Below are 14,564 nucleotides of genomic sequence, written 5' to 3'. Positions count from 1 at the left end.
AGAGAGGCCTCGGAGGCGGTCTGTGTATCTGAGAAGAGTGAAATTTGCTGATTGGAACACGTGAGTGAATGCCTGGGCTTCTCCTGCCCAGAAGCGCCTTTTCAGTCATTCTAGAGTTACACAGGTTGCTGCATACCAGCCTTTTGTTTCCCGCCCCTTCCCCCCCCCCCCCCCCCCCAATATTTTTGCTTAGAAATAACCACCAAGAGAGCGAAGACTAAAGATCTGTACTACTTACGCACTGGGATTGCACTTTTTGGAGAGCATGTGTAGTGTGTCACTTTACAAAACGTTTGGAGACTGTTTTAACCTCTGGAGTATTTTGAAGAAATGGCTCCTTTCTCAAGAGCAGGCCAGATTCTCGCTCTGTCGCTAACTGGAAAGGCGCTGCTCCCTAACTGGTGCTGGGTTTAGCTTGTGCTTTTCTGGGTTTTACAAGGTGAGGTTAGAGTTTCTGCTTTTCTCCTCCCATTCTCCCCGCTTCTAAACCTGGGCTAAGCAATAAGCTGAAAGTTAACCTAAATAAACTAGGACTGCATGTGTCTGGTTGGATATAGGTGAGTGTGTGTGCTGGAGGGCAGGAGAGGGTTGCTGTGCATTTCTCTGGTGCTCTGCAGAGAGAGATGGCTGTATAAAATGTCATCATCTGCTTATTTCTATATTGAGCTCTCTTTCAGGTAAAGCATTTTTACAAACCTTGTTTTTAGTTAGCTGGAATTTTGTGGATTTCTCTTGTTCATGTACTTAATTTTCATTAGGACAGTTGAAAAGACATTTGTTGGATGAGATAGGTTTAGTTCCAGTTGGGAATTTTGGTGGGGTCAAGTTATTTCACATATAGAGGGGTATTCTTTGTTAAAAGCTTCTAAAACAATAGAAAGGTACTGAAAAGTATCTAAATTGATTTCTCTCTAATAGGAATTAGAAAATTGAGGGTAAAGTCCTATCTCCTTAAAAAATTTAAAGGCATAGTCTAAATTGTATACCTAAGGGGAAAAAATGTAAGTACATTCTGCAAATTCTAATTGGTTTCATGTTTAGCCTGCGTGTCCTAATTTTCTTCAAATGTTGAATAAAAAAGAGGCAAATGGTTGTGTCGGACTGGCATTTGAGCATTTGAGAGTTTCTAAATTTAAACGTTAAATGTCTGGCATTTTTCAGATACAATTTATGGACCTGCATGTAAATGCAGATTACTTAGCTTTGCTCTCCTGATTTTCTTTTCTAGCCTGGTGTGAATTTCTCCCCATGTGTAGTGAATTAAATTAAAAACATCTGGTAACAGCCTGTTTTATTCTTAAAGACTTTTGCCCAACCTGAAAAACGTACTTGTTACTTTATAACGAACAGGGGTTCCTCTTAGGAAAGCATATAAGGTAAAATGCCACCAGTGGCAGCAAGTATTTATATCAGTGGGTGCTTTTTCGTTTCATTAACAACGTAGATTAAAATTTCAGGCTTTATTTGGCTTACCTTAAAATGCTCAGTATTTTTTAAAAAATGTTTTAACATTTGTGAGAGAGGCAGAGGCAGAGAATCCTTAGTAGGCTCCACACTGACAGCAGAGAGCCAGATGCAGGGCTCCAACTCAGGAACTGTGAGACCATGACCTGAGCCAAAGTTGGACGCTTAACTGACTGAGCCACCCAGGCACCCCTATAATGCTCAGGATTTTAAATAACTATGTTAGTAGCAAGTAGGAATGAGTACGTTGGAGACAACTATTTACAGATAGGGGGAACAATCAAGTAAGTCCTTTTCTAGTGTTGAGATGGTGAAAAACAAAAGTAGAGGTTTCTTTTTCTGAGGGAAATTTGCTGGAAATCTGTATTACAGTCTTGTAACTGAACCTTGGAACTGTGATACAGTTTCCCTTATCTGGACTGTTCCCCTGTCTGAATAGGCTTTGGGAGAGGGCTGAGAAGACAACCCTGGTGAGTCATGCTTAGCCCCTATAAGGGTCAAGCAGTTGTACTGGTGACCGTGCGTTGAATGCTGCAGACCAGTCCTTGCCAAGTGAGCCTGCTGGACTTCTGGGTGGAGTTCTTTGTGCTGAGCAGCCCTTGCATTCCATCCCATCACCATGTGGGCATCTGAGGCAGGCACACCCACATGTGCAGTAGTGACCTTTATACCTGCTGTGCAAGGCATGTTGGGAGCCTGGTGCTGAAGAATGCTTATGGCAGCACTCTGAGATGGATGAATGGGCTTGCAGCAACTAAACAAGGCCCAGGAGGCAATTTGAAGCTTTGACGTGCTGGCCCAACTCTGACTGGGAGCTGAGCTGGGTAGGGAACCTTTCAGGAAGGGGCACTGTTGAGTTTGGTTCTGACCAAGCTTAGCTCCTGATTTACTGAAGTCTCCAGGGAATGTGGAAGGAATGTTGCTTTGCTGCATTCAGATATCCCTCAGTTGTGGAGGATTATAGCACTATTTCACAGAGTTTGAGAGCCCCGTGTCCAGAATGAAGAGAAAATTGCACTGAGTATCTGTGATAGTGTTGCGCTTTCAATTTCTAAAATAAAAGCTCTAGCACATGAATACTTGGCTTCCCTCTGAGGTATAATCCTAAACACTCCCTCCTCCCCGCTCTGCCTTGTTGGATAAGGGTGGGTGTAAAAATTGTGTGGCTTTGAAGTCTGTAGCTCTCTTGGATTGGAAGAACCACTGGTATCTTGTGGGACCTCATAGGTGCCCATCTGTGATGTAAATCGAACCGATTTCCTTTTTTATATTGTGGGCTGTTGGGCCTGGGAGAGGGAATAGGAAAGTTTCTGACACTCTTGGAACAGAGAGGATGGTAGTTTTAGTTGGTTTGTGATGACTTTTTTAAGTTATGAAAATTTTTCACATTTTTGGTTTTTTATAGCTTAAACTTGCTTATGATTTAGCTGTCAGTATTAAGATTATGTGAAGGCAAAATATATGTGAATAAAGAATAAAAAATAGTAGGATATTATAGTTAATATTTTTTCCAGGAAGGATCCATTAAGCCAGACTGGTGTCTCAGCTCACATGTCGGTGTTTTTTGTTTCCTTAAAAAATGAAAATGAAGTGAACAACTTATTTCCATATTACAATCTTGAGGTTAACATGTAAATTAGACATAGTATAAACTTTTTTTAAATGATTTATTTTTTTATTTTTTGGAGACAATAAGAGTAGGGGAGGGGAAGAGAGAGAGGGAGACACAGACTCCAAAGCAGGCTCCAGGCTCTGAGCTGTCAGTACAGAGCCTGATGCGGGGGCTCGAACTCCTGAGTCGCGAGATCATGACCTGAGCCAAAATCAGACGCTTAACCGACTGTTGAGCCACCCAGGCTCCCCAAATAGACATAGTAAAAAAAGTTACTGGAGTTTTAAATGTATCTTACTTTGAATGGCTATTTAAAAGCTAGTGCTGCATTTTAACCACTGTTCGGTATAGACTGGGATGGTGTGCAGTGTGTACATTAGCTAGGGCATATGATCCTGTTGTCTCGGGCCAAGAAAAGTTGCTTTCTAATTTAATTCTTTAAAAGTTTTTATTTATTTTATTTTGAGAGACAGAGCACAAGCAGGGGAAAGGCAGAGAGAGAGAGAGGGAGATAGAATCCCAAGCAGGATGTGCACCATCAGCGCGGAGCCCAGTGTGGGGCTCGAACTCATAAACTGTGAGATCATGATCCCAGCCAAAATCAGAGTGCCCCAAAAGCTTGTTTTTTAATGCTGAACATTTGAACGTAGGCATGAACAGTTGTGTTGGTCCTTGATTATTAGTTTGGTACAGGTGAATATCGTGAGTTAGATTTCTCTTACAGAGATGTGGGGTTCTGAATGTTAGGAAACTCTTCATGGCTGGAAAGAATCATAAGCAGTGTCTTTGGAGTGCTCAGTTTAAGGTCAGTAGTGCATGACTGCTTAAATGATAGTAGCCAACAAGATTTTTCTTGATTTCATGTTGTTTCCTCAGTACAGCTTGAGGGAGAGTAAAAGATTTCTTACTTTGGCATTATTAGAATTAAAACATATAAGTGAATGTTGATAAGTAGCTTCTGTGTGGCTGTCCACAGTAACAAGGAAGACATTATGGAAACATGACATGTGCCTGGAGCCAGTGGGAATTGAGAATCTTGGCTTCTGTTTCTGGCTTTCCTTTTGATTTATTTGTGTGATCACTTACATTCTCTGTCCATGCCAAATGCCACTATAATAAACTAACGGGGCATAGTTTGTTCTGAGGTTTGCTGTTCTGCTTGAAATGAGTTACCAGCTAAGGCTTAAAAATACCTTTTGGAACTAGATATGAGGTTTTCCCTGTAAGGAGCTTGTATTTGCTGTTGTTTGGTAGCTCAGTTACTTTTGCGTGTGTACCCCTTTAGGGCAGTCAGCAAGAGGGAAATGATCTTTGTCATATTTTGAAATCCTTTTGTGAGCCATACCATTGCAGTTAATGTGTTGTTATAGGTCTTGGATTTTGTATTAAAGTGAAGCTGTTGAACCACCTGGATATATATTTGAAGCAACTCTTTGTAATTGTCTTTAACAGTGTTGAGATACAAACTTTCCTAGCGGTGACTAATTTTTGAATTGTAGGATCTATCTATTTTTTATTATATGATTTATGTATCCACCAACTTTGGCAGTTGGTTTAGTCTGGGAGGATGGAGAAAGGCTGTGCTATTCTTAGCCAAGTTTCCTTTATTAACTGTTGCCTCTGATTCAAGCTTCTAGAGTCACAAGACAGGAGGTGGCAGTGTGGTAGCAGTGACCAAGGGATAGGATTGGCGTTTTAGTTAGAACTCTGCCCCATAAATCTGATGTTTAAAAAATTGGCGTGAATCGCCAGGGTTTTGCTTGAAAGCTGGTGGCAGATACTTTTCAGTGCTCTATTAAAACTGAGGGTGTAATTTATCATGGTCTGAAACTGCTGTTGGGCAAGTATTGGTAAATAAACACAGTTGTAAACATTAATATAGTATGTGGATTTTCTTGCCCTGAAGGGGAATACATAGTACATAAATTATGCATTGTAGAGAAGTATCTTGAAACCATTTAATTTGATTAGGAGGTAGTTTGAAGTTATTATACATGGATTCTTTGAGAAATCTAATCGAACTATAAATTTCTTGTAAAGATTTTATTTTATACCCAATGTGGGGCTCCAACTCAAAATCCTGAGATCAAGAGTCACACATTCCACCAACTGAGCCAGCCAGCCCTCCCCCCCCCCCCCCCCCCAAGTGGATCTCTCTAAGTTAAGAGAGGCTTAAGTCCTTAGGATAGCTGGCATTATCACTTAGTTGTTTAGAAGTTGATTCCACTGTTATCTTGGTGTTTCCAGTTATCTCTTGCTGCATAACAAACTACCCCAAAACTTAGTGACTCAAAACAACTTATTTTTCCTCACGATTCTCTGGGTCTGCTTGGCGATTGTTTCTGTTCCATGTGGTGTCATTTTGGGTCATTTACTGAGCTGGTCTAAAATGTCTAAGGAGGCTTCATTAACATGGCTGGCCTCTTCGTGCTGGTCTACGTGACTTTTCTCCACAAGATACCTGAACGCTTGGTAGTAGCCCTTGGCTGCCAAGTGAGAGTAGAAACTGCTAGGCCTCCTAAAGGCTAGGCCCAGAATTGGCACATTATTCTATCCCATTCTGTCGACCAAAGCAAGTCACAAGGCCAGCACAGATTCAAGGGGGATATGGAAGTAGTCTCCATCTCTTGATGGTAGAGTGGTATGAATGTACAGAGGGGAAGGAATTGATAGTGTGACAGTCTTTGTAGATTGTTTTCCATACATAAGAGGAGGGGAGGAGTAGTGGCTTCAAAGTGATGGGAACCTAAAATATCTGAAAATTGCATTTAGCACTAGAAATGGGGAACCAGTTTCCATTGTAATATTTTGGCAAGAGATGATATTAGCTTTGGAGGTAATGAATAGTGGTCAGTGTGTATTTTGAGAGAAACAGTTGTGAGGATTTGCTGATAGATTAGATGAAAGCTTTGAGAAAAGTAAAGCATGATAAGATTTTTTGGTCGGGGTGCCTGGGTGGCTCAGTTGATTAAGCATCCAACTCTTGGTTTTGGCTCAGGTTGTGATCTCACTATTGATTAGTGAGTTTGAGTCCTGCGTCAAGCTATTTGCTGTCAGTGCAGAGCCTGCTTGGGATTCTTTTTCTCTGACTCTCTGTCTGCCTCTCCCAGCTTGTGCTCTCTCTCTCTCTCTCTCTCTCTCTCTCTCTCTCTCTCAATAAATAAACTTAAAAAAACTCTCAGTAAAAACCTTTTTTTTTTTTTTTTTTTTTTTGGCGGGGGTGAGGAGGTCAGAAAAACTAGATGGAGAGTGGTGTCCTTTACCACAATGGAGAGTATTGGGGAAGGAGCAAATTCTTGGGTAGAAATCAAGAGCTTCATTTTTGGCATATTATGTCTCTAATGCTGGTTAGAAATTTAAGTGAAGAAGTCAAGTAGGTAGTTGAATATATCAATCTGGGGCGTAGGAATTGGAGGTGAAAATTAGAGGTGTTATTAGCTTGTGATATTTAATATCCTAGAATTGGACAAGATTACTAAGGGACTGAGTATGGGGCTTTAGGAGGGAGGAGAGACCAGCAAAGGAGAATGAGGGAGGCCAGTAAGGTAGAGGAAAGCAAGCAGAGTGAACTGCTTCTGGGAGGGAGATTCATGGAGAAAGCCTGTGGATAGGAAGGTGTAATCAACACTGGAATATCAGTGAGAGTTTGTGATTTGGATGGATGAATGTGAATGGGATTGGTATTAAGTCTCCGTCTTCTGGTTGGGCAGTAGGTAGATGGAGAGTGATTTACAAATTTTGGAGCAACCTGGACTGTAGCCTTTCTTTCAGAAGTCATTATCTTAATTTTTTAACTTTCCAGAAACGACTCTGATCATGTTATATTTATAACTTGCTAGAGATGGAAGAGTCCTAAGTTTAGTAGATAGATCCTCTTGCCCGTGGACAGGACTTGTTTGTTTGAGTTGACCTACTCTCTGGCATCTGTTTCAACAGTTGTGGTGACTGAGCTCACTTTCTAGATAACCCATTCTACTTTTTATTAATATGCATTTGGAAAATTCTATGAAGCTGGCTTAGGTTCCAAGGCAGCGTAGACCAAGTCCATTGTTTCTCTGTGGTTTTCTAAAGACTTGATTTGAGGAGGTTAACTAATTGGAATTAAAATAAAAACTTAAAAAACAAAAACAAAAAGACTTGATTTGACAAGCAGGGTTGAAACTATTGGCCAAAACATTTATGGATATCATGGGCTGAGTTTAAAATACTTGAATCATTTTATTATTTTAGGATGCTGAATAAGTAAAACATTCCTTCCATTTTATTCATAAAAGTTTAGCTATAAGAAATACAAGAAACCTTTTGTATAAAGTACCCTAAATTGCCTCATTTTCGCTTATTTAAAAACCCGGTCCTTAGTAAAGCAGCTTTCTCCTCAAATTGTGAATCCTGGTTTTGGCCACAGAAGTCACCAAAACCAGGTGATGTGTTAGATCAGTTGATTGGAGACAGATGACTTGATCTGATTAACTTTTTAAAATGTGTATTTATTTTTGAGAGAGGGAGGGGTGGGAGGGGCAGAGAGAGAGGGAGACATAGAATCCCAACCTGGTTCTGCACTTGTCAGTGCAGAGCCTGATGCAGGGCTTGAATCCATGAACCGTGAGATTATGGTCTGAGCCGAACAAAATAGAGAGTCAGATTCTCAACTGACTGAGCCACCCAGGCACCCCTGATTAATGCTTTTTAAGACTCGGTTTATGCAAGTCCTTTGATCAATAAAGTACTACTTTCAGAATGTGTCCAACACCTTCTATTTTAAGAAAGGCAAACCAATGAAAATGAGATAGCGCAATAGATTTTTTAGTGGTATTAGTTATTCTACCAAAGGATTCTCCATAAAGATTTGAGAGAAGTGACTTGCCCAGGGCACTGCAGGTAATTAGTGGAACCCATTTTCCACATCCTTTGACTCTGCCCTGCCTTCATTCCTCTCATTTAAGTTGTCAAATCCTCAAAGTGGCTTACACAGCAACTTGCTCATGTTTGCAGTGGCATGTTGGAGCAGAGATGTCCTGTTTTCTTACTTTCTCTGAAGAAAAAAGAAATCTTGTTTGGCTTCTTTCAAGGGTTGATTTATTGTCTTCCTGTAGGAAAAAGACAAGTATAGGTATTCTGGAATCTGGGGCTTACTATAGAGTAAAAACATCTGGGTGTCCTGTTTCAAGATGGAAAGAGGAACTGCTTCTTCCTGGAAGGTTTTTTTTTTTTTTTAATTTTTTTTTAGCAGCTTCATCTTGATATAAATGAACTGCAGAGAAGTTGGAGGAGGGCCCAACAAGGTATGAGAGTAGAACAGAAGGCATGAGGAGGTAGATGCCATGGCTTTGTTGCAGCCATATGATCGTGACTCCTGGGGTATGTTTTAGATTGCAAAAGAGGTAGATGTGTCCGGAATGGCATCCATGGTGCCTGGTTGTTCCAGCTCTTCACCAAGTTTAGTAGGATCCTGGCTTGCAGAAGGAAGTTGTTTAAACTTGGGATATTGTTAAGAATTAGGAGACTGGGGGGAGGAATTGTGCTGGAACTTTCTGATTAGGAGCCTTGATGCTTTTACCATGTGCCCTTGGTGAACTGAAGGGCATCGCCAGAAGAATGTGGGACATGAGGTCTAAGATCTGGGTTTGAATCCCAACTCCATGTTCTAAATGCATGATGTTGAGGGGTGCTTGGGTGGCTCAGTTGATTAAACTTCAGCTCGGCCAGCTTCAGCTCAGGTCATGATCTTGCGGTTTGTGGGTTTGAGCCCTGCATTGGGCTCTGTGCTGACAGCTCAGAGCCTGGAGCCTGTTTCAGATTCCATGTCTCCCCCTCTCTCTGTCCCTCCCCAGCTCACACTCTGTCTTTCTCTCAGAAATAAATAAATGTTAAAAAAAAAAAAAAAAAAGTTTTTTTGTTGATGATTAAGGTTGAGGAAATGGAAGCTTGGGGAGGTTAGAATAATAGTAAAGGATGCCTGATAGGATCTTGGGGACAATTTTTAAAGCATCAATGTACATTATCATTCAGTAGTAACCTCGGTGGTTGATGTTGTATTTTTCCACTTGAGATTCAAATACGAATGCTGGATGTAGATTACAATTAGTGATAACAGAAATAAGAAAAACTTTGGTTCTGATTTTGAATGTGGATTCATGTAAGTAGAAATCTGTGAGTCGTGTGTTTTTGGGTTTTTTGCAAATGGAGGAGCATTTTATTTTATTTTTTTACTACTTAATTTTATTTATTTATTTTTAAGTTTATATCCAAATTAGCATATAGTGCAACAATGATTTCAGGAGTAGATTCCTTAGTGCCCCTTACCCATTTAGCCCATCCCCCCTCCCACAACCCTCTAGTAACCTTCAGTTCTCCATATTTATGAGTCTCTTCTGTTTTGTCCCCCTCCCAGTTTTTATATTATTTTTGTTTCCCTTCCCTTATGTTCATCTGTTTTGTCTCTTCAAGTCCTCATATGAGTGAAGTCATATGATTATTTCTTTCTCTGACTCATTTCACTTAGCATAATACCCTCCAGTTCCATTTAGCATAATACCCTCCAGTTCCATCCACGTAGTTGCAAATGGCAAGATTTCATTCTTTTTGATTGCCGAGTAATACTTCATTGTGTATGTGTATATATATGTATATGTATATATGTATATGTATATATATATACACACACACCACGTCTTTATCCATTCATCCATCGATGGACATTTGGGCTCTTTCCATAATTTGGCTATTGTCCATAGTGCTGCTATAAACATTGGGGTGCATGTGCCCCTTCTAAACAGCATCCCTGTGTCCCTTGGATAAATACCTAGTAGTGCAGTTGCTGGATCGTAGGGTAGTTCTATTTTTAGTTTTTTGAGGAACCTGCATTCTGTTTTCCAGAGTGGCTGCACCAGCTTGCGTTCCCACCAACATTGCAAAAGATGCTCTTTCTCCACATACTCGCCAACATCTGTTGTTGCCTGAGCCATTCTGACAGGTGTAGGGTGGTATCTCATTGTGGTTTTGATTTGTATTTCCCTGATGAGCAGTGATGATGATTTTTTCATGTGTCAGTTGGCCATCTGGATGTCTTTCTTTGAGAAGTGTCTATTCATGTCTTTTGCCCATTTCTTCACTGGATTATTTGTTTTTTGGGTGTTGTGTTTGATAAGTTCTTTATAGATTTTGGATACTAACCCTTTATGCGATATGTCATTTGCAAGTATCTTCTCACATTCTGTCGGTTTCCTTTTAGTTTTGCTGATTGTTTCCTTCGCTGTGCAGAAGCTTTTTATTTTGATGGGGTCCCAGTAGTTCATTTTTGCTTTTGTTTCCCTTGCCTCCAGAGACGTGTTGAGTAAGGGGTTGCTGTGGCCAAGATCAAAGAAGTTTTTGCCTGCTTTCTCCTCGAGGATTTTGATGGCTTCCTGTCTTACATTTAGGTCTTTCATCCATTTTGAGTTTATTTTTGTGTATGGTGTAAAAAGTGGTCCAGGTTCATTCTTCTGCGTGTCGCTGTCCAGTTTTCCCAGCACCGCTTACTGAAGAGACTGTCTGTATTCCATTGGATATTCTTTCCTGCTTTGTCGAAGATTAGTTGGCTATATGTTTGTGGGTCCATTTCTGGGTTCTCTATTCTGTTCCATTGATCTGAGTGTCTGTTCTTGTGCCAGTACCATACTGTCTTGATGATTACAGCTTTGTAGTATAGCTTGAAGTCCGGGATTGTGATGCCTCCTGCTTTGGCTTTTTTTCTCACGATTGCTTTAGCTATTTGGGGTCTTTTCTGGTTCCATAAAAATTTTAGGATTATTTGTTCTTGCTCTATGAAGAATGCTGGTGTTATTTTGACAGGGATTGCATTGAGTATGTAGATTGCCTTGGGTAATATTGACATTTTAACAATATTCTTCCTATCCAGGAGCATGGAATCTTTTTCCATTTTTTTGTATCTTCAGTTCTTTCATAAGCCTTCTATAGTTTTCAGAGTATAGATTTTTCACCTCTTTGGTTAGATTTCTTCCTAGGTATTTTATGGTTTTTGGTGATGTATGACCTTTTTAAAAAAAAATCACGGTGTAACCTAGATACAATATTAACAGCTTGAATTTTTACATGTGTATACATTCAAATTAATTCAGAACACATGAAATAAAATGTGAAAAGACTTGTTTTTCAATCCTCTCCATCTCCATGTATTTCCCAGGTCTTCCAGCTGGCAATTTGGTTTATTATTTTACAGAAATTCTTCTATGTATGTGTTGATAAACATTTTTAAAAATTTATTTATGTATTTGAGTGAGACAGAGAGCAAGTCAGGGAGGAGCAGAGAGAAACTCCCAAGCAAGCTCCCGGTGGCCAGCCAGCACAGAGCCCAATGTTTGTAAAAAAAGGTAAAAGTTATGAGGATTAAGTTGTGACAGTTTGTAGCTTGATCACCTAGGGTTTATGTTCTCCTAGACTTAGAACCATAGCATTTTGAAGTTTGGGTTTTACCTCAGAGACTAATAATCTGTGAGAACTTGACTAAGACCTATTTTGAGGAAAATTTTGATTAAAAATTAGTTTCCAAAACCAAGTGCTACTCATCTTGCCACACTAGCAGGGCAGATGATGATTGGAGAGCTTGATGAAAAGAACCTATGATGATGGGGCACCTGGGTGGCTCAGTGGGTTAAGTGTCCCACTCTTGATTTCAGCTCAGGTCATGATCCCAGGGTCCTGATATCTAGCCCTGTGTCTGTCTCCACACTGAGTGTGGAGCCTGCTTAAAATTCATATTCCCTCTCCTCCTCTCCCTCCTCTCCCCCCTCTCCCTCTCCCCCTTTTCCCCTCTCCCCTTCTCTCTTCCCCACCTCTGTCTAAACAAAACAGAAAACAGACCATAAACACCTGTGATGGCTTTCAGCTATGGAATAAGTCATGGGATGAGGATGAAAGGTACAACACAGAGAATGTAGTCCATGGTGCTCTGATAGCCTTGTATGGTGAGCGATGATGGCTGTGCTTGTGAGCAGAGCATAATGTATATACTAGTTGAATTACTATGTTGTACACCTGAAACTAATGTAACGTGCGTCAAATATAATGAATTAGAAAATAAAGAACCTGTGATGGTAAAGCTGTTCAAGAAATGATTGTGTTCTCCCCTGTGATTCCCAAATGTCTGTTTTAAAAACAGTCAGGGGCTCCTGGGTGGCTCAGTCGGTAAAGCGTCCGACTTCAGCTCAGGTCATAATCTCACGGTTGGTGGGTTCGAATCCCACATTGGGCTCTGTGCTGACAGCTCAGAGACTGGGGCCTGCTTCGGATTCTGAATCTCCCTCTCTACCCCTCCCCCGCTTGCGCTCTGCCTCTTTCTCTCAAAAATAAATAAACATTAGGAAAAAATTAAAAACAGTTGCTTTTGCAAAAATACAGAGGCTCTTGTGTTGATATTTTTTTTTTGAGATAAGTGGTTTAGAATTTAAATTTTAATGTAATTTTAGTATTTTTGGGTGCTAGTATACCTTTCTTTTATGTTTATTTTGAGAGAGAGTATGCATAAGAGTGTGAGCATGTGAGTGGGGGGAAGCGCAGAGGGAGAGGGAGGGAATCCCAAGCAGGATCCCTGCTGTCAATGAGAAGCCCATTGGGGGCTCCATCTCAGGAACTGTGAGATCATGACCTGAGCTCAAATCAAGAGTCCGATGTGCAACCGACTCAGCCACCCAGGTGCCCCTAGTTGACCTATTTCTGCATTTTTCTTTTGAGATTCAGAAATGAGTTTATTTCCCGTGGCTTCCACAAATGGTTTTTTTTTTTCTTTTTTGAAGATTTATTTATTTTTGAGAGAGAAAGAGTGCAAGAGGGGAAGGGGCAGAGAGGGGTGGGGGGCAGAAGATCTGAAGCCGGCTCTGTGCCGACATCAGCAAGCCTGATGCGGGGCTCTAACTCGCAAACTGTGAGATCATGACCTGAGCCAAAGTCAAGACACTCAACTGACTGAGCCACCCAGGTGCCACAGCTTCTACAAATTTTTAGTTTAACAAGCATAGATTGAGCACTTGGGCTCGTGGTTAGTGCAGTGCTGGGTTTCAGGGGCTAGAAAGAAGAGTAAGATACTTGTTCTGAAGAAAAAAGTACATGGAACATAGTAGCTTTTGCTTTGTTGTTTCAATGCCTGGGTGATATTTTTGTCTTGGACACCAGCAGTGATTCACTATGGCAGAGGGTGGATGAATACCTCTGCAGGTAAAGAGAAGGTGTAAATATGTCACGGGGTATATATGGTATACCCCAGAATCATGGAGAGTATTAGGCTTAGCTGGGTATTGGTACAGCCAGCCAGAGACAGGTTCAGGGAGAGACGTTAAGGTAGACAGAGGCTAACTGTGTCCAGTGGAGATGGAAGAGGCAGGAGGGACAGCAGGAGCCAAGGCATGTAAGTGCGAAATATCTTGGTTTGTGTAGGGGACCTACAAGCTGTTTGGGATTAGAGAGGCTCAAGTGTGAGGCAGCGTAGTGATGGAGACTGAGCCTACAGGAGTGCTGAGAGCAGTCTGTGTGCTCGAGGAGCGACCATTATTTAATTCTTGATGTGTTTAACTTTAGGGGCTCAGTTGGTTATTTGGGATCATTATGCAAGACTTGATGCCTAGGTTAATGTTGGGTTCTGCTCACCAGAGATCATCTAGAAATGCTTTTACCTCTGAAGTGCTTTGTGAGAACAACTGTGCCCCAGCACATTCCATGGGATTTAGGGCTGTTTTTAGCCTTCTGATGGGGTAATTAGGGTAAATCATGATAGGACTAGGAACCCTTAGTAAGGCTGTCAGAGCCAGTGTTGTTGTTATTACCTTTTTTAGGTTATGTATGACAAGATAGTCCTGAGTAGCGATGATTAAAGCACCTGGTATTTGATTTTTAAGGCATCAAATGATAGAATGAACCATTGGAGAAAAATGAGACCTTTCTGTGTGCACATACTGTTAAATAAGCAAAATGAGGGGCCGCAGTAAAGCCCAACAGTGGGGAGGGCCAGTGACATCTTGCTTGGAATCACCAAGACCTCAGTTGGAATCCTTGCTCAGCTCTGTGATCCTGGGCAAACTGATTAAACTCTCCGAGCCTCTCAGTTTATCTATAAATAGGGGCAGTAAAACCTATTGCACAAGGTTGTTGGGAATTAACTGATGTTTGTAAAGGATTCCTTGGAGTATCTGACACCTAAGTGGTATTGTCTCATATTAATAAGCTTGTATGTTTACATATGGCAATTGAAAATAAAAGGTAATTATTCTCGCATAATCCCATGATTAATGTCTCATATGCACATAGAAAGGTTTCACGTTTCTTTGTAGAATGAGTTGTGTGTTGTGAATAAGACTTTGTACTTTATATCTAGATGTATAGGTTTTAGGATTCCTAAAGATCTGTATCTAGTTGTGAACTTGTCTTGAGATACTGTTTAAAAACAGAAATAGCTAGGAGATAAAGAACTATTATTTTCAAAGAGGGAGACAACATAGTA

At 40.7% G+C, this 14,564-nt stretch overlaps 1 protein-coding gene across 4 annotated transcripts in view; it reads left to right on the top strand.

Moving 5' to 3' along the window:
- IGF2BP3 (insulin like growth factor 2 mRNA binding protein 3) overlaps window positions 1-14,564 on the top strand; it is a 154,480-nt gene that overhangs the window by 2,444 nt on the left and 137,472 nt on the right. The window lies entirely within an intron of this gene.

This window comes from Panthera onca, chromosome A2 (assembly GCF_046562875.1).
Source record: "Panthera onca isolate mPanOnc1 chromosome A2, mPanOnc1 haplotype 2, whole genome shotgun sequence".
NCBI classification, from domain to species: domain Eukaryota; kingdom Metazoa; phylum Chordata; class Mammalia; order Carnivora; family Felidae; genus Panthera; species Panthera onca.
This window is presented reverse-complemented; position numbering and strand designations above follow the sequence as displayed.